Here is a 23,380-nt window from a genome sequence, read left to right as displayed (position 1 = left end):
TCACTTCTACCACCTCTATGAAGAGGGTTCCCACATGCATATCATAAGCTCTGGTCTCACTCTTATTATGGAGGTTATAACATGCTGTGGTCTATGGCCTGAGGTTGCTGACTTCAGGATTGGTGCACCTGTGGCCATGAGTGACCCTGGGGGTGAGAGTGTCATACAGACACTACAGATCCGGGCTTGGCTCCTGGCAGAGCTGGACTGTTGGTGGGAGCAGGGATGCCGGTTTCACCTCTACAATATCGCCAAGATCCGCCCTTTCCTCTCCACCCAAACGGCTACCTTACTATTACGGGCTCTCGTTATATCCCGGCTAGACTACTGTGTCAGCCTTCTCTCTGACCTCCCTTCCTCCTCTCTCGCCCCGCTCCGGTCTATTCTTCACTCCGCTGCCCGGCTCATCTTCCTGCAGAAACGATCTGGGCATGTCACTCCCCTTCTTAAACAACTCCAGTGGTTGCCTATCGACCTCCGCTCCAAACAAAAACTCCTCACTCTAGGCTTCAAGGCTCTCCATCACCTTGCCCCTTCCTACCTCTCCTCCCTTCTCTCTTTCCACCGCCCACCCCGCACGCTCCGCTCCTCTGCCGCCCACCTCCTCGCCGTCCCTCGGTCTCGCCTATCCCGCCGTCGACCCCTGGGTCACGTCCTCCCGCGGTCCTGGAACGCCCTCCCTCCTCACCTCCGCCAAACTGATTCTCTTTCCCTCTTCAAAACCTTACTTAAAAATCACCTCCTCCAAGAGGCGTTCCCAGACTGAGCTCCTCTTCCCCCTCTACTCCCTCTGCCATCCCCCCTTTACCTCTCCGCAGCTAAAGCCTCATTTTCCCCTTTTCCCTCTGCTCCTCCACCTCTCCCTTCCCATCCCCACAGCACTGTACTCGTCCGCTCAACTGTATATATTTTCGTTACCCTATTTATTTTGTTAATGAATTGTACATCGCCTTGATTCTATTTAGTTGCCATTGTTTTTACCAGATGTTCTTCCCCTTGACGCTGTTTAGTGCCATTGTTCTCGTCTGTCCGTCTCCCCCGATTAGACTGTAAGCCCGTCAAACGGCAGGGACTGTCTCTATCTGTTGCCGACTTGTTCATCCCAAGCGCTTAGTACAGTGCTCTGCACATAGTAAGCGCTCAATAAATACTATTGAATGAATGAATGAATGTACATGGGGCTGAAGGATATGGTACAGATGCTGCCATGTTTCCCCAAGGGCAACTTTGATGGTCAATTAGCAGCAGTAAATTTCAGGGAGAGATCTAGGTTCATCTTATTCCAGATTGGTGGACAATAGGGAAGGGAGTCTGGACATTTCTAGAGATGTCCCAGTCTGAGGGTCAGAGTGGATTAGTGCTCAGCGATTCACTCATTCACCACCCCCACTTCCCACCATCACACACACATACACAAACTATTCACTCTCTGAGGGAGGAAGGAGATGAGGAAAGCGGCTGATAAATGCTGTCTCAGCTTTGTTCTGCCAAAGCCTGACTGCCCGTGAATTGCCCTTCCAGACAACGTGAGTGACAGAGATGGGTGAATATGATAAAGCCATCAATCTGAAAGTCCATTTTCAGGGTCGGTGTCCAAATGGGAAAGATTCGCTGAGAGAAGGGCTTTCTTGTGTGTGTGTTGGCTCAATGAAAGACAGGGGATTGTTGGACAATGGGAAATGAGAGTGAAACAGCGTGGTTAAGCCTCTGGCCCAGAAGAGGTAGAGAGGGATCTGGGATCAGATGGAAAGATTTATGTTGGAGACCCTCCAGGTTCTCCCTATTGCACCAGAATCTCTAACTCGTTGCCTCAACACTAGTAAGGCCATGTTTGTTAGAATGGGAGGGCTAAACTGTTTTGGATCCCCAATCACCACCACACTCAGGCCACACTCTTAGCAGTCTCTCTCTCCATCCTGAGCTCATCCCATCTCAATCTAATGAACAATAATCATGGCTCCCTTGATTTTGGGAATGGTATCATATAGTAATAATAATAATACTTGTTAAGTGCTTACTATTTGTCAAGCACTGTTCTACATGCTGGGGTAGATACAAGGTAATCAGGTTGGCCACTGTCCCTGTTCCACATGGGGCTCACAGTCTTAATCCTTATTTTACAGATGAGGTAACTGAGATACAGAAATGTTAAATGACTTACCCAAGGTCACACAGTATACAAGTGGCAGAGCCTGGATTAGAAACCACATCCTCTGACTCCCAGGGCCAGGCTCTCATCGCTAGTCCAGCAAAATCTGGTCTTCACAGAGAAACCTCCTTAGAGAGAACATCTCTGCCCCAATCTCCAGCAAGTGGACTCTCAGACTCTGGATCCTCGTAGCCAAGGAAACAGACTGTAAATCCATTACTTTCTCCATCATAGCCTCCCATATGGTTCTTTTGTTGAATGGGCTGTTGAGCCACTGGATGAGAGTTGATGGGGGCAAGGGTAGGGGCGGAGGCCAAGAGGTTTTGGTAGTCATTGTTGAATGGAGTAGAGGGTAGACCATGCTGTTTGGATGGCCCTGTGGAAAACTGCTCCCCGAACTCACGGCTGAAGGATCAGAGTGTAAATGACCCCTCACTGAACTGAACCCTACATGGTTATTTTGACTGAAAATAAAACATCCTTTTCCCTGAAAATCTACATTGGCCACATCCAAGGTGCGGCCTGAGAGTCCACCCAAATTAGATTTGGAGAAGTCCTGTAATTCTAGCTCTAGACCCTGCTCTTTGCAACATCAGTAATGTGAACCAATCAGGGGATTCACCGGAGGATGCAGTGATTGTCCAGGGATGTCTCCAAGAGTAACTCTTATAGTCAGAGTGTCATATGCCAAGCACTGTAGTAAGCCACAGTAGAGAAACAAAGTAATCATATTGGACACAGTCCAATATGGGACTCAGTCTAAGTAGAAGCAAGAACTGGTGTTTAATCCTCATTTTACAAATGAGGAAACTGAAGCATGGATAATTTTAGTGACTAGCCCAAGGTCACACACATGGGAAGTGATAGAACCAGGATAATAATGATAATTATGATGTTGGTGTTTGTTAAGTGCTTACTATGTGCTGAGCACTGTTCTAAGTGCAGGAGTAGATACAGGGTAATCAGATTGTCCCACATGAGGCTCACAGTCTTAGTCCCCATTTTACAGATGATGTAACTGAGGCATTGAGAAGTTAAATGAGTTGCCCAAAGTCATACAGCTGACAGGTGGTGGAGCCGGGATTAGAGCCCATGACCCCTGACTCCAAAGCCCATGCTCTTTCCACTCAGCCACACTGCTTCTCTGGGATTAGTACCCAGGTTTCTTTACTCTGGGGCAGAATCAATAAAAAGAGTAGGACTCTGAATTTTTCATTCTTTATTTTTACCTAGGCAATTATGTACATTATGTACTAATGCAAGTGTCTTTTTTCCTTCTCTCTCTGCCTCTCTCTTTGCCTGCTCTTTCCCTCTTTTGCTTTCTGACTCTCTCTCCCTTCTTTCATTTTTTACCCCTCCTTCTTACTCTCTTTCTTGCTTTTCTCTCTCTATTTCTCTTTACCTTGCTCTCCCTTTTTCCTAGTATCTTTCTCACCTGTCTTTCCACCCAAAGCCTGTCCTCCCTCAGACTTTCCTATCACCATCCTCCCTAACTCTCAAGTCGGTAACCTTGGCATTAACAGCAACTCATCTTTCTCAGTCAACCCACTTAATGTGCCATAAATTCCTGTCACTTCTTCCTTCATACCAACTCTAGAATCCACGCTTTCCCCTCCACCTAAACTGCTACCGCAATGATCCAAGCACTTAATATATCCTGCACACTGCACTGCACTGGCCTCCTCGCTGACTTCTCTGTTTCCTGTCTTTCCCCTCCCTAGTTTATTCTTCACTTTGCTGTTTAGTTCATTTTCCTAAAGACCGCTTCAGCCCAATCTCCCCACTCCTCAAAAACCTCCAAAGCTTGCCCATCCACCTCTGCATAACACAGAAACTCCTTACCATTGGTTTTAAGGGTCACAATCATCTCTCTGCCCCATCCTAAGTTACAGTGTTGATCTTCTGTCACAGGCAAACGCATACATTTCGCTCATGTAACACAGACCTACTCTCTGTACTTCAATCTCATCAGTTGTGGCTCTGGCCCCTTGCCCACCTGGAAATCCTTTCCCCTTCTCATCCAATGAACTACAACTCTCCCTACCTAAGGAGCCATCTGAAAATCACATCTCCACTGAGAGGTCTTACCCAACTAGGACTTCATTTCTTCTACTTACCCTATCTTCTGCATCTCCTAAGCGCTTTACACTGCTCTTAAGCACTTCAGCACTTGATGTTCACCCTGCCTTCAGCTTTACTGTACTTGTGTTCATATATTATACCCTACCATTTCCCCTGTTATTTATTTCAATATCTTTTCCCTGTTTTAAACTGCAAACTCCTTGTGTTCAAGGATCATGTGTACCAACTCAGTTGTATTGTACTCCAAGGATACTATTCTTTGCAAAACAATCCCTCAATTAATACCATTGTTTAATTCATTGACTTCCCTCTCTCATTTTCCATTCCTCTCTCCCTTTTTCTCTTTTCTCTCTCATTCTGTCTCCAGCTTATTCTCCCTTCCTCTCTCTCTCTTTCTATTGCGTTTTTCCCACTTTCATACTCTCCTCTCTTTCTCTATGCCTCAACCTTTCTCATTTTCCTATCTTCTCCTTCTTTCTCTCTTTCTTTCTCCATTTCTTTCTTTCTCTTTTCACCATTTTTCTCTTTCTAAAGGAAGCAGAGTGGCCTAGTTAAAAGACGATGGGATTGGGTGTCAGAGGACCTAGGTTTTAATCCTGATTGTGCTATGGCCCTTCTGGGTGACCTTGGGAAAGTCACTTAATAATAATAATAATGATGGTATTTGTTAAGCCCTTACTATGTGCTAAGCACTGTTCTAAGTACTGGAAAAGATCCAAGGTTATCAAGTTGTCTCACTTGGGGCACACAGTCTTAATCCCCATTTTACAGATGAGGTAACTGAAGCACAGAGAAGTTAACTGATTTGCCCAAGTCACACAGCTGACAAGTGGCAGAGCTGAAATTAGAACCCATGACTTCTGACTCCCAAGCCCATGCTCTTTCCACTAAGCCATGCTGCTATTCTGTGCCTCAGTTCCCTCATCAATAAAATGGGGAAAAACACAGCCTGGTCTCATGAATAGAGTATGGGCCTAGGAGTCAGAAGGATCTGGGTTCTACTCCCAGTACCACTATTTGTATGCTGTGTGACCTTGGGCAAGTCACTTCATTTCTCCCTGCCTCAGTTACCTAAACTGTAAAATGGGGTTTAGGACTGTGAGCCCATGTGGGACAGGGACAGCGTGCAACTCAATTTGCTTATATCCAACCTAGCGCTTAGTACAGTTTTGGGCACATAGAAAGCACTTAACAAATACCACAGTTATTATTTATAATTATTGTTTTCCCTCCTTCTTAGGACTATAATCCCCATGTAGAACCTGATTATCTTGTATCTAACCCAGTGCTTAGTACAGTGTTTGGTGCAGAATAAGCACTTAACAAATACCTCAATTATAATTATTTCTCTCTCTGTCTCTTTCTCTTCTCTCTCTTTCTCTCTGCCTCTCCTCCCTCTTTCTTTCTCCCTCTTTTCCTCTTGCTCTTGCTCTTGTTCTCTTTCCCTCAATCATTTTCCATCCCTCTCTCACTGTTTTTCTTTCTGCCCTCTCACTTTCTCTCCCTCTATTTGTATCATTACTGTTTTCCCTCCCTCCCTCTCTCTCCCTCACTTTCTCTGTTTTTTCTCTCTCCCTCTCCTTCCCACTCTCTTGTGCCTTACAGGAGGCTTCCCCTGCTTCTGACTCCATATGAATGGATATCAGTGACACCACCTTGGAGACAGTGACTCCACGTCTCTATGTCTTCCTCTAAGGGCAACAGTCCATTGTGTTCAGCATTTTACTTAACATGAAAGTAAAGTCTCCTCTGCTGGTGAATATCCACGTGGTGATGTCATTTGACTTTTCAGTCACCTGTCTCTTCCTGGTGATTCACAGTGACAGGAGGATGAGAACATTCTGGAAAAAGGAATCATCTATTTCCACCATAGATTCTTCATAAAAGTCTCAAGGAAGCTGTCAGGGTTCCCCCTACACCCCTAGGAGGCTCAAAGTCAGAGAGGTAGGGTCTTGAAGACTGAATCTGTCTAAATAGGCCTGAGCTTCACCTAAACAAAGATCCTTGTACTCATCGACACTGGGTGAGGGAATGGGAGAAGGCAAACAATGCAACTCCTTCACACGATGAGATAGTTATAACTCAAGGCATCAACTCAACAATCTGAGCAGTTCAGCTGCCAGAAGGGCTGCAGTGCCAACTCTTGTTTCCAAGACCCAGTTCTTTCAATCTGTCCATTCATTAATCAAATTTAGTAATTCATGATCAAAACTTCTGTTATCTTTTTCCCCTAATGACCTGGTCATGTACTTTATTGACAAAATTGAATCCTTCAGATGTGATCTCCCTAAAAACTCTTCTCCTCACCAATTCCTACCTCGTCTTCTGCCCTTTCAACTCTCCCAATATTCCCAAAAGTATCTCAAGAAGAAATGCCTCACCTCCTCTCAAAATCTACCCTCTCCACCTGTGCTTCTTACCCTATCCTTTGATACCTAATTAAAACTCTCACCTCCTCCCAGTCTACACACTTCTCCTTTAGCACCATTTTCCTCACTTCTTTGATCCCATCGAATATGGTGCCGACCCCTTTCCCAAGTCTTCCCTCTGTCCTGAAACTCTCCCTCCCTATATGCCAGGCCACCACTTTCCCCACCTTCAAAGCCTTATTAAGGAGAAGCAGCAAAGACTAGTAGAAAGTGCATGGGCCTGGATTCTAATTCCAGCTCCACCGCTTGTATGTTGTGTGACCTTGGGGAAGTCACTTAAGTTCTCTGTGCCTCTGTAAAAGGGGGAAAATGGAGATTAAATCCTCATCTCTCCGATTTAGCCTGTGAGAACTATGTAGACTAGGGATTGGGTCCATCCTAATTATCTGCTATCTAGCCCAGAACTAAGAATAGTGCCTGAAACTTGAGAAGTGCTTAACAAATTCCATAAAAGAAACTCCAAGAGGCCTTCCCTGACTATTAATAGTATTAATACTAATTATTATTATTATTATTATTATGGCAATTGTTAAGCACTTACTATGTGCCAATCACTGCTCTAAGTGCTGGGGTAGATACAAGGCAATCAGGTTGCCCATGTGGGGCTCACAATTTTAATTCCCATTTTACAGATGAGGTAGCTGAGGCATAGAGGAGTCAAGTGGCTTGCCCAAGTTCACACAGCAGACAAGTGGCAGAGCCAGGATTAGAACCCACATCTTCTGACTCCCAAGCCCGTGCTCTTTCTGCTAAATCACACTGATTAAGCCCTCCTTCTGCAACTCCCTCTCCATTCTGTGCCATCTATGCACTTTGATCTGTACCCTTTGGACACTTGATATTCACTTCATTCTCAGCCCCACAGCACTTATGTATCTATCCATAATTCATTAATTTATATTAGTATCTGTATCCGCCCCCCACAAATGTAAGCTCACTGTAGATGGGGAACGTATCTACCAACTCTCTTCTATTGTACTCTCCCAAACACTCAGTACAATGCTCTGTATGCAGTAAACACTCAATAAATACCATTGATTGATTACTTTAGCAGCTACTATGTTCAGAGAGCCCCTCTAAGGATGGCACCTGGAGAGTTTCCAGTAAGCTTCCAGTCTCAACTACGGGAGGGAGAGTCAAGCAGAGGCCTAACCATTCCATTCCTAGCTTGGGCAGTGGCTAATGAGTGGAAGGCAATCTGCTACAAGTCAAAACTCACCTGTGCTGGGCAGCAGCGGCATGGGAGAGAGTCCAGGGTGTAGACTTAACTTTAATGCATGGAAAGAGGCAATGGTAAACCACTTTCATATTTTTGCCAAGAAAACTCTATGGATCCATTACCAGAATGATTGCACAAGGAGGTGGACATTCTGGGAAAGATGTGTTCATGACGTCGCTATGAGTCGGTATGACTCGACCGCATAGGACAAGGCAAGAAATGTCTACAGAGTTGTAGGAAATGGTTGGAAGAATACAAGAGTTAGAAGACATCATACCTATATTGTAAGACTTTGGAGGGCAGGGTATTCTTTTGTACTCCCCCAGAAACTTAGTACAGTTTCTGGGCACAATTAAATTCTAGAGAGACTGTTCTAGATCAAAAAGCCCCCCTGTTCTGCACGTAGTAAGCATTCAGTGAATGCAATCGATTGATTGATTGATTCCATCCTCCAACAGGCCCCACAACCTATTACCTTTCATTCATTCATTCATTCATTCATTCATTCATATTTATTAAGCACTTATTGTGTGCAGAACACTGTACTAAGCTCTTGGAAAGTACAGTTCAACAATAAAGAGAGACAATCCCTGCCAACCTCAGGTTTACAGTCTAGAAGGGGGGAGGCAGACTTTGAAACAAGTAAATGGGCATCCGTATAAAAAAATAGAATTACAGGTATATACACATAAAAACAAGTAAACAGGCATCAATATAAATAAATGGAATAATAGATATGTTCATATATACACAAATGTTGTCGGGGGGAGAGGGCTTGAGCAAAGGGAGCAAATCAGGGTGATGCAGAATGGAGGGGGAGCTGAGGAAGAGGAGGGCTTAGTTTGGGAAGACCTCTTGGAGGAGATGAATCTTCAGTAGGGCTTTGAAGAGGGGAAGTGTAATTGTTTGGTGAATTTGAGTAGGAAGATGTTCCAGGCCAGAGGTAGGATGTGTGCCAGGAGTTAATGGCGGGACAGGCAAAATGGAGGCACAGTGAGGAGGTTGGTGGCAGAAGAGTAGAGTGTGCCGGCTGGGCTGTAGAAGGAGAGAAGGGAGGTAAAGTAAGAAGGAGCAAGATGATGGAGACCTCTGAAGCCAATAGTGAGGAGTTTTTGTTTGATAAGGAGGTTGATAGGCAACCCCTGGATATTTTTGAGGACGTGGGTGACATGCCCTGAATGTTTCTGTAGAAAGATAATCCGTGCAGCAGAGTGAAGTATGGACTGATGTGGGGAGAGACAGGAGGTTGGGAGGTCAGAAAGGAGGTTGATGCAGTTATCCAGTTGGGATAGGTTGAATGACTGTGCCAGTATCTGGGCACTGCACTGGACAGAACTAGTGGTTGGTAAAAGGAGATTCATGGTGCCTCAGTGGCCCAGTCTAAGTCAGTTCTTTCCAAATTTTCCTTGGTGTCTAAACAAAGTCGACTTGATACTCAGCCCACCCATATTCCCATGAAACTTTTATAACTATCCTTACACTCGGCCATTTCCTGTTTTGGTAATTTATTTTGAAGTTTGTCTCCCCCATAGACTGTAAGCAGGTTGTGGGCAGGGCTCAGGTCCACAGCCTCTATTGTATTGGATATTCTTAAGTGCTTAATATAGTGTTCTTCACATAGTAAGAGCTAAAATAAGTACCATTGGTTGATAGATTGTGTGGTCATTCCTCTCTGTGGAAACACTAGACACCCTTGGTTTCCCCAAAAATAATAATAACAATGATAATAATAATATGTTACTTGTTAAGCACTTATTATGTGCCAAGCATTGTTCTAAGTACTTGGGTAGATACAAGGTAACCAGTTTGTCCCACATGGGGCTCAGAGCCTTAATCTCCATTTTACAGATGTGGTAATTGAGGTACAAAGAAGGCAAGTGGCTTGCCCCAGGTCATGCAGCAGACAAGTGGCAGATCTGGGATTGGAACCCACCTCCTCTGAATCCCAAGCCCATGCTCTTTCCACTAAGCCCGTGCTCTTTCCTATCTCTCTCCCCATATCTCAGTTTTTTTATTATCACATTTATCAATTGCTTATTAAGTGCTAGGCACTGTTCTAAGCACTGGGGAGAGTACAGTACAACGGAGGTGGTAAAAAGATTCTCTGCCCACAATGAGCTCCCAGTCTAGAGGGGAAGACAGGCAGTAATATAGATAAATGAATACATTAGTATGATTGATTCATTGTTCCTTCCTGGACTCCATATTAATGTTGGCCATTTTAATGGAACAAAAGACCTAGAATTTCATAAGAATTGCTTCTGTATATAAGTGTTTCAGATACATAGCACTGAAAAGCAACCCCTGTCTCTTGTTCTGTCTCACTGTCTCTCTTATCCTGACTCCCATACTATCAGTCCATGTCTATATAGTAGTAGTGACATTCATTTAGTGTGGGGCATTGCGCAGGGGCTTAGGAAATACGAAATAAAGAAGTCATACGTTCCCTGCCCTCAAGGAACTTCCACTATAATGGGGTAGATAGATCCAAAAGAACTAGAGTAATCAAAATGAATAATTGAAAGTGCAATTGAGAAAACATATACATAACCACACTGGCTGAGTGGTTATCAAGACACTGATACATAGGGAAGCTGCACTGTTTAATGGATAAAGCATGAGCCTGGGAATCAGAAGGACCTGAGTTCTAATCCTGGCTCTGCCACTTGTCTTGAGCAAGTCTCATCACTTCTCTGTGCTTGAATTACCTCAACTGTAAAATGGAGATTAAGACTGTGAGTCCAATGCGGGACGGAGACTGTGTCCAACCCAATTTCTTGTATCTACCCCAGCATTTAGTACAGTGTCTAGCACATAGTAAGTGCATAACAAATACCACAGTTATTATTAATAATATTTGTAGTATTTGTATTTGTAGTATTTGTATGAGAAGCAGCGTGGCTCAGTGGAAAGAGCATGGGCTTTGGAGTCAGGGCTCATGAGTTTGAATCCCAGCTCTGCCACTTGTCGGCTGTGTGACTGTGGGCAAGTCACTCAACTTCTCTGTGCCTCAGTTCCCTCATCTGTAAAATGGGGATTAAGACTGTGAGCCCCACGTGGGGCAACCTGATTCCCCTATGTCTACCCCAGCGCTTAGAACAGTGCTTGGCACATAGTAAGTGCTTAACAAATACCAACATTATTATTATTATTATTTACACACACATAGGGATCTGGGAGTAAGAGGACCTGGATTCTAAAATCAGCTCTGCCAAACACTAATAATAACAATTATGGTATTTTTTAAGCAATTACTATGTGCTGCGCACTGTTCTAAGAACTGGAGTGGATACAAGGTAAACAGGTTATCCCACCAGGGGCTCACAGTCTTAATCCCCATTTTACAGATTAGGTAATTGAGGCACAGAGAAGTTAAGTGGCTTGCTCAAGATCACACAGCTGAGAAGTGGTGGAGATAGGATTTGAACTCACATCCTCTGACCCCTAAGCCTGTGATCTTTCCACTATGCCATGCTGCTTCTCAATGCCTACTGGGTGACCTTGGACAAGTCACTTGACTTCTCTGGGCTTCCCTTTAAGTAAGGGAAGTACTGTCCTACTTAGACAGTAAACCCCATGAGGGCCAGGGCCGTGTCCGACCTAGTTGACCCGTACCTTCCCCAACACTTAGACCATTGCTTGACACATAGTATATGCTTAACGAATACCATAAATCACACACACACACTCCACGCTCTCAAATGTTACATTCAATCTGCTAAATGCTAAACCCTGATTGTCCTTCTTACACGTTTTTTGGGATCCACCCTTTTCCTCTCCACCCAAGAAGTGACCATCCAGTTGTATCACGATCAGGCTATTGCATCAGCCTCCTTGCTGATTTCCCCCACTATTGGAGGAATAATATTCTCAAAGGATGCTGGCCCCATATAATCTCCTCTCCTCAAGTCCCAGCACTGACTCCCCACTTCCCACCATATTCAACAAAAGTTCCTCACAATCACCCACTGGGCTCTTCACTGTCTGGCCTCCTCTCACTTCTCTGCTCTCCTTTTAACTAGTCCCCAGCTCACCGACTCTGCTTCTTGCAAGCCAAATTTCTAGCTGTGCCTCACTCTCGACTGCCATCTCCTTCCTCTGAGACAAACTATTCTACCGGCTTGGCGCTCCCTCCTCAGTTTCCCACATCAGAGAGATCCCCGCTCTGTCCACCTTCAAATCCCTCCTAAAATCCTATCTCCTTCAAGAAGCCTTTCCCAATTAATCTCTCAGGGATTTAAACCAAATAAACCCATTAGTCACCTTTAGAATTTACCAATAATAATTGTACTGATGATGGCATTTGTTAAGTACTTACTATATGTCAAGCACTGTTCAAAATCCTGAACAAGGATGAGCAAGAGTTTACAAGTGAAACCAACACTGTCCAACTGTGCCAACAGAGAACCTGGACTGATATTTTCTAGTGCCATGTATGAAATCTGGAGAACAATACCAGAGCAGTTCTAGTCCTTGATGCCCCAATGGCAAAAGCCCTTGAAGCACACAAAGCACAGCCCAATGGACAGAGTATATGCCTAAGGGTCAAGAGTCCCAGGTTTGAGTTATGACTTTGCTCTGGCCTGCCAGGTGACTTTGGGCAAGTCACTTAACCTAACAGGGTTTCTGATTCCCCATCTGTAAAAAGAAGAGCTGATTCCTGTTGACCCCTTCTTTGGGGTGTGAACCTGGTGGGGGACCACGACTGTGTTTCATGAGATTATTGAGTATCTACCCCATCGGTAGCACTGAGCTTCATCCACTTTAAGTTCTTAATATAGACCATAAGAAAATTGGTTTGTACTCCTTCATGGGGAATTGAATGTGGGTTTCATGTTTGGAAAGCAGTTTTGCTCAGTACTACATCATCCACCCAGGCCTTCCACGTCCCGAGTCTGATACATTTCTAGAGGGAGAGCAGTGGTTCTTGCTTTTTCTTTCTAGAGTCCTCCAGAACGATGACCTGTAACATCCCTTTGGCCACAGGTCTAGAGGGAGAGTAGGGTTTCTTGTTCCTCCTATCGTCCTTCAGAACCTAATATGATGACATCTCTCTGGCTGCAGCTCTAAAGAGAGACCAGTAGTTTTTGTTTCCCCTTTGAATTGATTCCAAACCCAATATAACTGCACCCAAAAGTAGGTGAGATGAGTAACACTGAAGAGATTATTTAATCAATCAATAAATGATATTGAGTGCTTACTATGTACAGAGCACTGTACTAAATGCTTGGGAGAGTACGCTGCAGCAGAGTTGGTAGACACAGTCCCTGCCCAAAAGGACCTTACAGTCTAAAGAAAGAGACAGACATTAAAATACATTACAGAATGTGGAAATGGCAGACTACGAAGGTACATACATAAGTGTTAGAGGGGGACCACAGTGAGTATAAATGTACATAAGAAGTACCAACCCAGGTGCATAAGAGAGGCAGAAAGGAGGGTGAACAGAAGAAATAAGAGCTTAATCAGGGAAGGCCTCCTGGAGGAAATGTGATTATCGGTGGGCTATAAAGATGGAGAGAGCAGTCAGAGATGAAGAAGGAGAGAATTCCAGGCCAGAAGGAGGACGTGTGCAAGAAGGTGGTCATAGAATAGACGAAAAGGAGGCACAGAGAGTAGTTAGGCATTAGCAAAGTGAAGTGCTCAGGTGGGGGTTGTAGTAGGAAATTAGTTCATTAAGGTAGGAGTGGAGACCTGATTAAGTGTCTTAAAACTGAGGGTAAAGAGTTTTTAACTCAAAGATGGATGGGTGACCATTGGAAATTTTTAAGGAATTAGAGGGACATGAACTGAAGAGATAAAGATAAGAAAGTGGGAATATAGGAAGAGTGGGAAAACCATTATTTTATTCTGCTCCTGTCACAGGCTTCCCAACCCTGCTCTCCCTAGAGAGTCATGGGGAATACAAGTCCAGAAAATCAAGATAGATGCAGGAGACTGTTGTCAGCAGGATTCAAACTTGTGCAGGGGCATCATGATGAATTCCAAGCACTGCTTCATCTGCTGGTCCACAACTACCTCGAATACATACACTCCAAGATCCCTGCAAGGATCTCAGTCTCCATGGACCCACAGTGATCCTGAAGACAAGGATTTGGAAATGTGGAGGCTGCATCCTGTACCAGAATCTCTCAAACCCTTCCTTATCTAATTCGAAGAAGAGTAAACTGATACCCAGAGAGGGCACACATGACGGAGGCCAGATTGAAGTAAAATGTCTAGATCCTGCTAGATTCTAAGCTCCTTGAGGACAGGGATTGTGTTAACCACTTTATTGAACTCTTCCAAGCATCTAGTCCAGTGAGTTCCATAGAGTAGGCACTCAGTCAATGCTATCAATTGATTGACCAACAATTCCCAATCCTATTATCACTGGAACAAGAGACAACTTTCACTGAAGCTCCATGGGATTGCATGGCTCGGATCCATAGGCAGTTCCATATCTCTCTTGGTCCTCAGCCCTCTAAGTTCTCCCTAATGGTTCAGGAGAAGAGAATATTCTCTAGCCAGGGTGGAATCCATTTTAGGAGTGGGATTTCCCTTTCCCACAGGTTCTCATTCTCCGGTTGCTGTGAATCACCAGGAATAGACTGATTATAGAGAAGGGGATTGCCAAATCTATGTTAGTTCTCACCTGCAGAGATCTGTTTCTCATGTTCAAGAAAGCAGTCAGCATGACTGTCTCCAGACCATAAAGAAGAAGGTACAGGACCATCAGGATGATCACACATTTGGCCGCCTGCATTTTGAGTATCTCCCTAGGGGAGCAGTCAGACCCATGGAGGTGTCAGACCTGCCGGTGGTGTTTGTGCAGGACAAATACCATGTAGCCACTGGCCGTGCTCATGAGCCCCATGAAGAGAAGGTCCCTGAAGGAAATCACACAAGTATTTATTAATAAAGCTTCTGCACTGATATTGACTAAGGAACAGTGCTTCAGCATAAATGTATATTGATCCCTGGTGCTATTCTGGGGGCCTATAATATATATTGGTGCAGAAACATCTATCAGGAGACTGAGGGCCCAGAAAGAGAGGAAACAGGGTATGATGCACCTAGGCAATTTGGCTTTAATTCCTGTCCACCTGGAGGTACTGGGGCTGATGGTAATGGCCTGGAAGATGCTCAGGAGGCAGGTTGTGCAGATGGCAAGGCTCTGAGCCACTCGGTGAATATAAATAGGGAGTTTACACCCAGCAACATCCAGGAAATTCCACAGCCACAGATAAAGAAGATGCCTGGGATGCCCCTTGTGAGAAGGATGAGATTGTTTGTCAAAGCCAGGTGTACATAAATTAGATCAGAAGAGTTGGACTTGTGGCTGGTGGAGACTGTGCGGATAGTAAGCAACAACAGGAATACATTTCCTGAGATGACAATGCTGAGCTGTAGCAGAATAAAGATCTCAAAGACACTCTCGGTGGCATTCATTCTCGTGAACTCACTTTGGGGAAACCTAGGGAAAAAGAGAGGAAGCATAAAAGAGCATGAACAAGAGCAAGGTGGAAAGAGACTGACTTCTGACAGTTCCTAAGGAAAACCACATTAAAACCTCATTTGTAAGTTAGGACAGTTGCTTTTCATAACCAGGTGTGTCTACTGAGATTCCTCACACATGGGTTAGAAGTCTCTACGCTTGCCTTTGGCTGCCAAGGTAGCAGAATCTTGGCATTTGAGTCCTCTAACAATTCTCCCTCTTGGCTGGGGATAACAAGCAAAGAGATGCTTCCAACACTGATGGTTTGTACAATTCATTCATTCAATATTATTTAATGAGCATTTACTGTGTGCAGAGCACTGTACTAAGCGCTTGGAAAGTACAATTCAGCAACAATGCCACTTGTGTTCTCTCATTCCTGACTGCCGTGTTCCCACCAGGGCATGGAGTGCAAGAGAGCTGTCAGGTAGGGGTACACCATACAGAGAAGTGTACATGAAGAAATTTGATGTGTGCAGGACCCATTGACTTTGGAAGTAATCGCCGCACAATGCCAATGCTAAGCTGTAGTGTCGTGACTTTTGCATGTGTTTGCCTCGGGAACTACTCCGGCCTTTGTCATCCATTTTAGCCATCCATTTTCCAGGGTCTTTGCTGGGCCTCTCCACCTCATGAAAAGGCTGATTCATAGCGACTCCCTGGACCCACTTTCTCCAGAGTGTCCTACCTTCACCTTGTTCTGGCATGTGTATCCATAAAGTTTACCGTGGTTTACCGTGGCCTTCTTTCCCAATTAATAAATATCATACCATTATTATTTTACTAAAAAAAAGAGCGCTAAATTAGAGGGATTCCTCAGGCTTGAGCAAGAGATTGGTAATTGAACAGCAACTTGATCTACTGGAAAAAGCTTGGGCCTGGAAGTAAGGAGATGTGGGTTCTAATCACTGCTCTACCACTTGCTCGCTCCATGACCTTGGACAAGTCACTTGACTTCTTTGTGCTTAGTTCCTTCATCTACAAAATAGGGATTCAATACCTGTTCGCTCTTCTACTTAGATTGTAAGCACCATATGGGACCTGATTATCTTGTATTTACTGCTTAGTACAGTGTTTGGCACATAGTAAATGCTTGACAAATACCACAACTGTTATTTATTAATCTACCCCAGCGCTTAGCAAATAACAAGTTCTTGACAAATGTCACTATTATGATTGATAGGAATAGACTGGGTAACATTAATAATAATGTGGTATTTGTTAAGTACTTACTATGCACTGTACTAAGTGATAGGGTGGATACAAGCGAATTGGGTAGGATACAGTCCCTGTCCCACTTGGAGCTCAGAGTCTCTAGCCTTATTTTAAAGATGAGGTAACTGAGGCACAGAGAAGTGAAGTTAATTGTCAAAGGCCACTCAGCAGACAAGTGGCAGATCCTGGATTAGAGCCCATGCCTTCTGACTCCCAGGACTGTGCTCCATCGACTATATTATGTTGCCTCCCCCATGGTAAACTTCATTCTATACAGGAGCAGAGGCTGGGAAGAGACTTAAGGGACCTGAAGCCATTAGAAGATCAATAACTCCGGGGTCAATGAGGCTACTCCATGCTGACTCCACCATTCATACATTCAATCATATTTATTGAGTGCTTAATGTGTGCAAAGCACTGCAGTAAGGACTAGGGACAGTATAGTTTAAGAATAAACAGACACAGTCCCTGCCCACTATGAGCTTACAGTCTAGAGGGGGAGACAGACATTATTATATATGGTCAATGAATGTTCTGGAATGGAAGAGAGCTCTGGGAGAAGACTGAGGGAGTTTGAGCTCCCCATTCCTTCCCCCAGAGCTCCAGCCAGGAGCCAGAATTTTCCCACTTCCCAATCCCCTGCTGTCCCGACTAGCCAAAGAGATCGGGGCACTCAACCCCGACACCAGGATTCAATAGATTGAGAGCCAGGGAAGGCCCCACTGGGTCCAGACTCTTACGCCCTGAGAGAACCTGCTCCCAGCCACTGTTTTGAGAGAACTTTCTCTGTCTCTTACTTTGGGAGCCTTAGTAGGAAGCCCTGAATGGACGGTGAACTCCAGAACGATCAAAAGGGAAACTAATTATGTAAATCCACATCCCAATCCATCCAATCTCAGCCCATCCCATGCTGAACTTCACAGGCCAGATGCTAGGCGGGAGACTCAAACTCCTGTTCAACAATTACCACACAAGCATCTGGCAATTCCCAACTTCTCAGCAAGCCCAGAACATAGATCACTTCTCCCAGTGAGTCCTACGCCTTCAGACTCCTGTCCTGCCCCGGCCAAGCCACTGGGCTGGAGAAACAATTTCTTGTTAAAACCCCATGATCCTGGTGTCTGCATCTCCCAGCATCTCACTGAGCCCAGCTAAGTGTGGCCTAGTTGAAAGAGTACCGTGCTGGGAGTCAGAGATCCTGGGTTCTAATCCACATGGCTGTTGTGTGTCCTTGGAAAGTCACTTGACTTTGAGAAGCAGCTCAGCTTAGTGGTAAGAGCACAGGCTTGGGAGTCAGAGGACATTTTAATTATTATTGTTATTGCTATTACTATATCCTGTCTCCTAGTGAAACCTCCCCAATAGACCCTGACCCTGAAACCCCCGCTTACATAGAGGGATGGCTCCATCCTACTTACCCATCTCCATCACTTATGCAGACTGGGAGGGCAGCTTGTGGGCAATCAGACTCTGGTAGGGCAAGGCTGAGGCAGCATTTTTCAGCTGCTTACCTCATCTCCTTCCTCCCACAGGGAGTGATGCGTGTGTGTGTGTGTGGTGTGTGTGGGGGGTGTGTGTGTGTGTGTGTGTGTATGAGGGAGTAACTCTCTCAGCACTAATCGGCTCTGACACTGAGACATCTCTGGAAATGCCCAGACTCCCCTCCCTGCTGCCCACTAGCTGTGAGACTTGATGATCTCCGTGGTTTTTCTCACAGCTACCTGCTGTGAATGGACTTGTGCGAGACACCCTGGAGGCAAGATCGGTTTTATCAGCACAATCTACAGGAACCAGTAGACCCAGCTCTACTAAGACATCAGCTGACTCTGGAGTTCAGGCTGCCTCTTCCAACATAAATTTCAAATCAAAGCCAATCAAACCCATGGCCGATCCAGTTCTGTATTCGGCCTGTATAGACCCTTGGGAAATACAATAGTTCATTTATGTATATATGCATAAATATAAAACAATAGTTAATAATGTTGGTATTTGTTAAGTGCTTACTATGTGCAGAGCATTGTTCTAAGCGCTAGGGTAGATACAGGGTAATCAGGTCATCCCACATGAGGCTCACAGTTAATTAATCCCCATTTTACAGATGAGGTAACTGAGGCACAGAGAAGTTAAGTGACTTGCCCACAGTCACACAGCTGACACGTGGCAGAGCCAGGAGTCGAACCCATGATCTCTGACTCCGAAGCCCGGGCTCTTTCAACTGAGTCACGCTGAGTTAATTTATATAGAGAAAGAGACACAGAGAGATAAATAGATATATTATCCCTGCACTCTAGGGAAAATATAGAGAAGTAGCATGTTCTAGTGGAAAGAGCAAGAGCCTGGAAGTCAGAGAAGTTAGATTCTAATCCTGGTTCCACCTTTCATTTGCTGTACGACCTGAGGCAAGTCTCTTGACTTCTCTGGTCCTTAGTTACCTCAGCTGTGAAATGTAAATTAAGACTGTGAGCTCTGTGTGGGAGAGGAACTGTGTTTAACCAGATCATTTCATATCTACCTCAGTGTACAGTGCCTGGCAAATAGTAAGTGCTTAAGAAATACCACTAAATACCGTAAAAATGGGTTTCCAATGTAGAAAGGGGGAAAGACACTACAGGAGACACAGGAAAGTTTTAGGGTTGTGGCTCTAGTCCTATACCCTCCGGATCCTTATGTCTGTGGGGGAAGACAACCAATACCATCTTCCCCTGCCCCCAAATAACCCTCCCTCATAATAATAATAATAATAATGGTATTTGTTAAGCACTTACTATGTGCCAAGCACTGTACTAAGCGCTGAGGTAGCTACAAGGTCATCAGGTTGTCCCACATGGGGCTCTCAGTCTTAATCCCCATTTTAGAGGTGAAGTAACTGAGGCACAGAGAAGTTAAGTGACTTGTGCCAGGTAACACAGCTGACAAGTGACAGAGCAGGGATTAGAACCCATGTCCTCTGACTCCCAAGCCCGTACTTTTTTCATTGAGCATTGCTGGGTTCACCAGTAATAGAATTCACAGCCTCCCCTCTTTGTAGAAGAAAGAAATATTCCTAAATCTGCTATTTGGATGAAAATATCAAATCAGAAACTTAGGTCTCCCTTGCCATGGGGTGCGAACTTTATTCACATCAAAAATAAGGGTGGGAAATGAGTAGTAAATGAATAGCAAATGAGAATCAGGATGGCCCAGTGGATAAAGCACGAGCTTGGGAGTCAGAAGGGCCTGAGGTTCTAATCCTGGCTCCACCATTTGTCTGCCGTGTGACTTGGGCAAGTCACTCACTTTCTCTGCACCTCATTTTTCTCATCTGAAACATGGGAACTAAGACTATGAGCTAAATGTGGGATGTGAACTCTGTGTTCAACCTGATTATCTTGTGTCTACTCCAGCATACAGTACAGTACCTGGCATATAGTATGCACTTAGCAAATGCCATTAAAAAAAAACCCCACACGACTTTGAAAACTCAAATTCTGGACTAAACACGGTCAGTCCCTTATGAGGTCCCCAATTCGGTCTAGCGGTTCCCCACTCCTCCCTTAGCTTTCCCTCTTTGTGGTTGTCTCTATTCAGAGCATGAGCAGCAAGCTAGGGCCCAAGCTTGGGTCTGTTCTGAAGTCAGGGCCAAGCAAAAGAGACATCCACTTTCTGTCTGCCGGGCTATTTTGCCCAGTTCCTCCCTTGGAATTGACTGCGGGTCAGCTGATAGTACGGGGTGACTGAGTCACTCCTTGAGTGAGTGCCACACATCTGGGTGATTGAGAGTTCATAAAATGATATTATAGGAGGAGGGATCACACTTCTGAATGTTTGACAGTTCATGAGTTGATGTCGTCTGAGGAGAGACAACGTCTCCGAGTGAGGGCAGCTTCCTTCCCTCCCTTCCACCAAGGATCGCTGCTCCCAGCGGGGATAAAACTGATTCCCTACACATTTGGACACCTCCAACGCTCTTGGGAAATGCACCGTTGTAACCGTGAAGAAGCAGTGTGGTCTAGTGAAAAAAGCATGGGCCCAGGAGTCAGGGGACCCGGGCTTTAATCTCAGCTCTGCTCCTTGTCTGCTGTGTTATCTTGGAAAGTCACTTAACCTCTCAGTTCCTGTTATCTCATCTATGAAACAGGGATTAAGACTGAGAGCCCCAAGTGGGACATGGACTGTGACCAACCTGATTAGCTTGTATCTACCACAATGCTTAGTACAATGCCTTGCAAATAGTAAACGTTTACTAAATACCTTAAAAACTCCTCCGCCTTCCCTCCTGCCACCGACAGACTTTTTCCCATCATGCTCCTTGTGCACCAGGGCCAGGATAAAAGCTGCTCTCACGTGCCCTCGAATTCCTCCATCCCCAGCATGATTCTGAGCCTATTTTGCCCATTTGTTTGTCTCGTTTTAATGTTTCATCACTTCTGGTGTGTTTGTCTCAATTCCCTTCTTCCCACTTCAACCCCATAGATTGTAAGCCCACCAAGGGATAGGGACGTTGTCTAATTCCAACGTGTGTATTCTCTTCCAGTGCTACTTACAGTGCTCAGCACACAATAAGCACTTGCTAAACACTATTACGACTAGTACTACTATTATTACTAGTACTACTAATTTAAAGATGAGGTAAACAAGGCATGGAGAAGCGAAGCGACTTGCCTAAGGTCACACAGCGGGCACGAATCCTTATCCACTCCAAGGAGCAGGCCATTTGGAAAAAAGTTACAGGAATCTGGAGAAGAGAGGATAAGATGGAGGAGGGAAGTAGTGGAGTCTCCACTGTAAGCCCGTCATTGGGCAGGGGTTGTCTCTATCTGTTGCCAAATTGTACATTCCAAGCGCTTAGTACAGTGCTCTGTACATAGTAAGCGCTCAATAAATACTATTGAATGAATGAAGGAATGGTGAGCACTTTGAAGTCAGTCTATTTTTGATTCCAGAGAAGTTCAGAGATCACTATATATGGGAGTGGACAGTAAGGGACACAGGCAGACGCCTCTGGGGCATCTCTGGTCTGTTTGCTTCCCCGATCCCTGTCCCCTCGCACCTGGAGTTTCTCATGGAGTGACAGGAGGGGAAAACATGCTATCTCTGGGACTTGGGATGCCATCGGCAATGGAAATGGGAGATTTCCTCTTTCGGAACATTCTCATCCTCTGGTTAGTGTGAATCAGTAGGAACGGACTGAAGGCCAAGAAGATGAAAGTCAAAACCAAGTGGCTGCTGACCAACTAGGAAGAATTTTCTCTCCCCTTGAGCAAACTGCTTAGCGTGACTGCAATTCTCCCAAAGAGGAGGACATAGAGGGTGATGAGGGCGATGACCCTCTTGGCTGCTCTGACCTCAGGAATCTCCCTGGGGGAGCGTCCCGGCCCATGGATGGAGGTGGCAGACCTGCCGGTGGTGTCTATGCAGGACAAACACCATGTAGCTGCTGGCCACACTCATGGTTTCCCACAGAGAAGAGATTCCGCAGAGAAAGCCCAATTGCACTGACCAAGGTGATTCTTGCAGTGACACTGACAGAAGAACAGTAATTCAGAAGTACTGTATTTCTGGTGCTGTTCAGCGGCCCTGAAATGTATATGAGTGTCATGACACTGACCAGGAGATTGACGACCCAGGAGAGGAGGCAGGAGGGGATGATGCCCTTGTGCAGTTTGGATTTGACTCCTGCCCACCGGGAGGTGCCGGGGCTGATGGTGATGGCCTGGAAGATGCTCAGGAGGCAGGTGGTACAAAGAGAGAGAGCATGAGCCACTCGGTGAAAATAAAAGAGGATTTTACACCCTCTTTACACCCTCTACAGCATCCAAGAAATTTCTCCACCACCAAGCTGACATAGTCTGGGGGATTCCCCTGGTGAGGAGCATCAGGATGTTGGCCAAAGCTAAGTGGATGAGGATCAGTTCTGAGGAACTGGGCTTGTGGCTGGTGGAAACCGTATGGACAGATACCAGGAGGAGAAACACATTTCCCGAGACTCCAATGCCCATCTCTAACAGAATCAGGGTAACAAATGAGATTTTTTCTGGTATCCATTCTCTGAAATCTCAGTCAGGATCAGCAGAGGCCATTTGCAGAACAGCCTAGAGAGAAGGAAAAGTAGAGAAGGGAGAGAGATTGGTTTGAACACATGATCACTATCAGGACCCATATTCCTGAAGCAAAATTATTGGCAGGTTTAGCACATATTTAAAGAGGATTAATCGATACCATCCAAAAATCAGGAAACAGGGATTTCCCTACTCAGTCAGACCAATCAATAAGGTGTATTTGTTGAGCACTTACGGTATGTAGAGTATTCTACTAAGCACCTGGAAAAAACAATACAATAAAAGTGGTAAGCACTTTGACTGCCTTTAATCACCTTACAGTCTAGCAGGAGAGATGGAAATTTAAATAAATTACGGATTTGTACAGAGGTACTGGGATAAGAGTGAGTGAACATCAAGTGCTTAAAGGGTTCAGTAGTAAGTGCTTACAATATTCAGGAGAAAGGAGGAGTGGAGGAAATAAGGGCTTAACTGGGGAAGGTCTCTTGGAGAAGGTTTGACTTAATAAAGTTTTGAAACTGGAAGGTTGTAGACTGTCATAAATGAAGGGGGAGGGAATTGAAGGGCATGGATAAGGGGTCATTGGCAATGTAGATAAAATTGATGTAGAATAAGTTGGTGGGTGTTAGAGGGATTAAGTCCATCTATTTGGCTTTCAGTAGGAAATTGCGAGGAAAGATGGGAGGAGGAAAACTGAATGGGGACTTTTAAATCCCACCACTGGTCTATCCAGTCCAAGATTCTGATTGACAGGTAGCAATCCTTTGGTAA

General features: G+C 45.0%; 1 non-coding gene and 2 pseudogenes across 1 annotated transcript; 1 reads left to right on the top strand and 2 right to left on the bottom strand.

Moving 5' to 3' along the window:
• The first annotated feature begins 7,731 nt into the window (after positions 1-7,731).
• On the top strand, positions 7,732-7,869 carry LOC114808800. The gene has a single exon (XR_003756570.1). It is a non-coding gene; the product is annotated as a small nucleolar RNA SNORA7 (small nucleolar RNA).
• On the bottom strand, positions 14,332-15,239 carry ORNANAV1R-PS3601 (vomeronasal 1 receptor ornAnaV1R-ps3601 pseudogene; annotated as a pseudogene).
• Positions 21,611-22,591, bottom strand: ORNANAV1R-PS3255 (vomeronasal 1 receptor ornAnaV1R-ps3255 pseudogene; annotated as a pseudogene).

The sequence above is a fragment of the Ornithorhynchus anatinus genome, unplaced genomic scaffold (genome assembly GCF_004115215.2).
Source record: "Ornithorhynchus anatinus isolate Pmale09 unplaced genomic scaffold, mOrnAna1.pri.v4 scaffold_225_arrow_ctg1, whole genome shotgun sequence".
In the NCBI taxonomy this organism is placed as follows: Eukaryota; Metazoa; Chordata; class Mammalia; order Monotremata; family Ornithorhynchidae; genus Ornithorhynchus; species Ornithorhynchus anatinus.
Note: the sequence above shows the minus strand (reverse complement) of the source record. Positions and strands in the feature narration are given on the sequence as shown.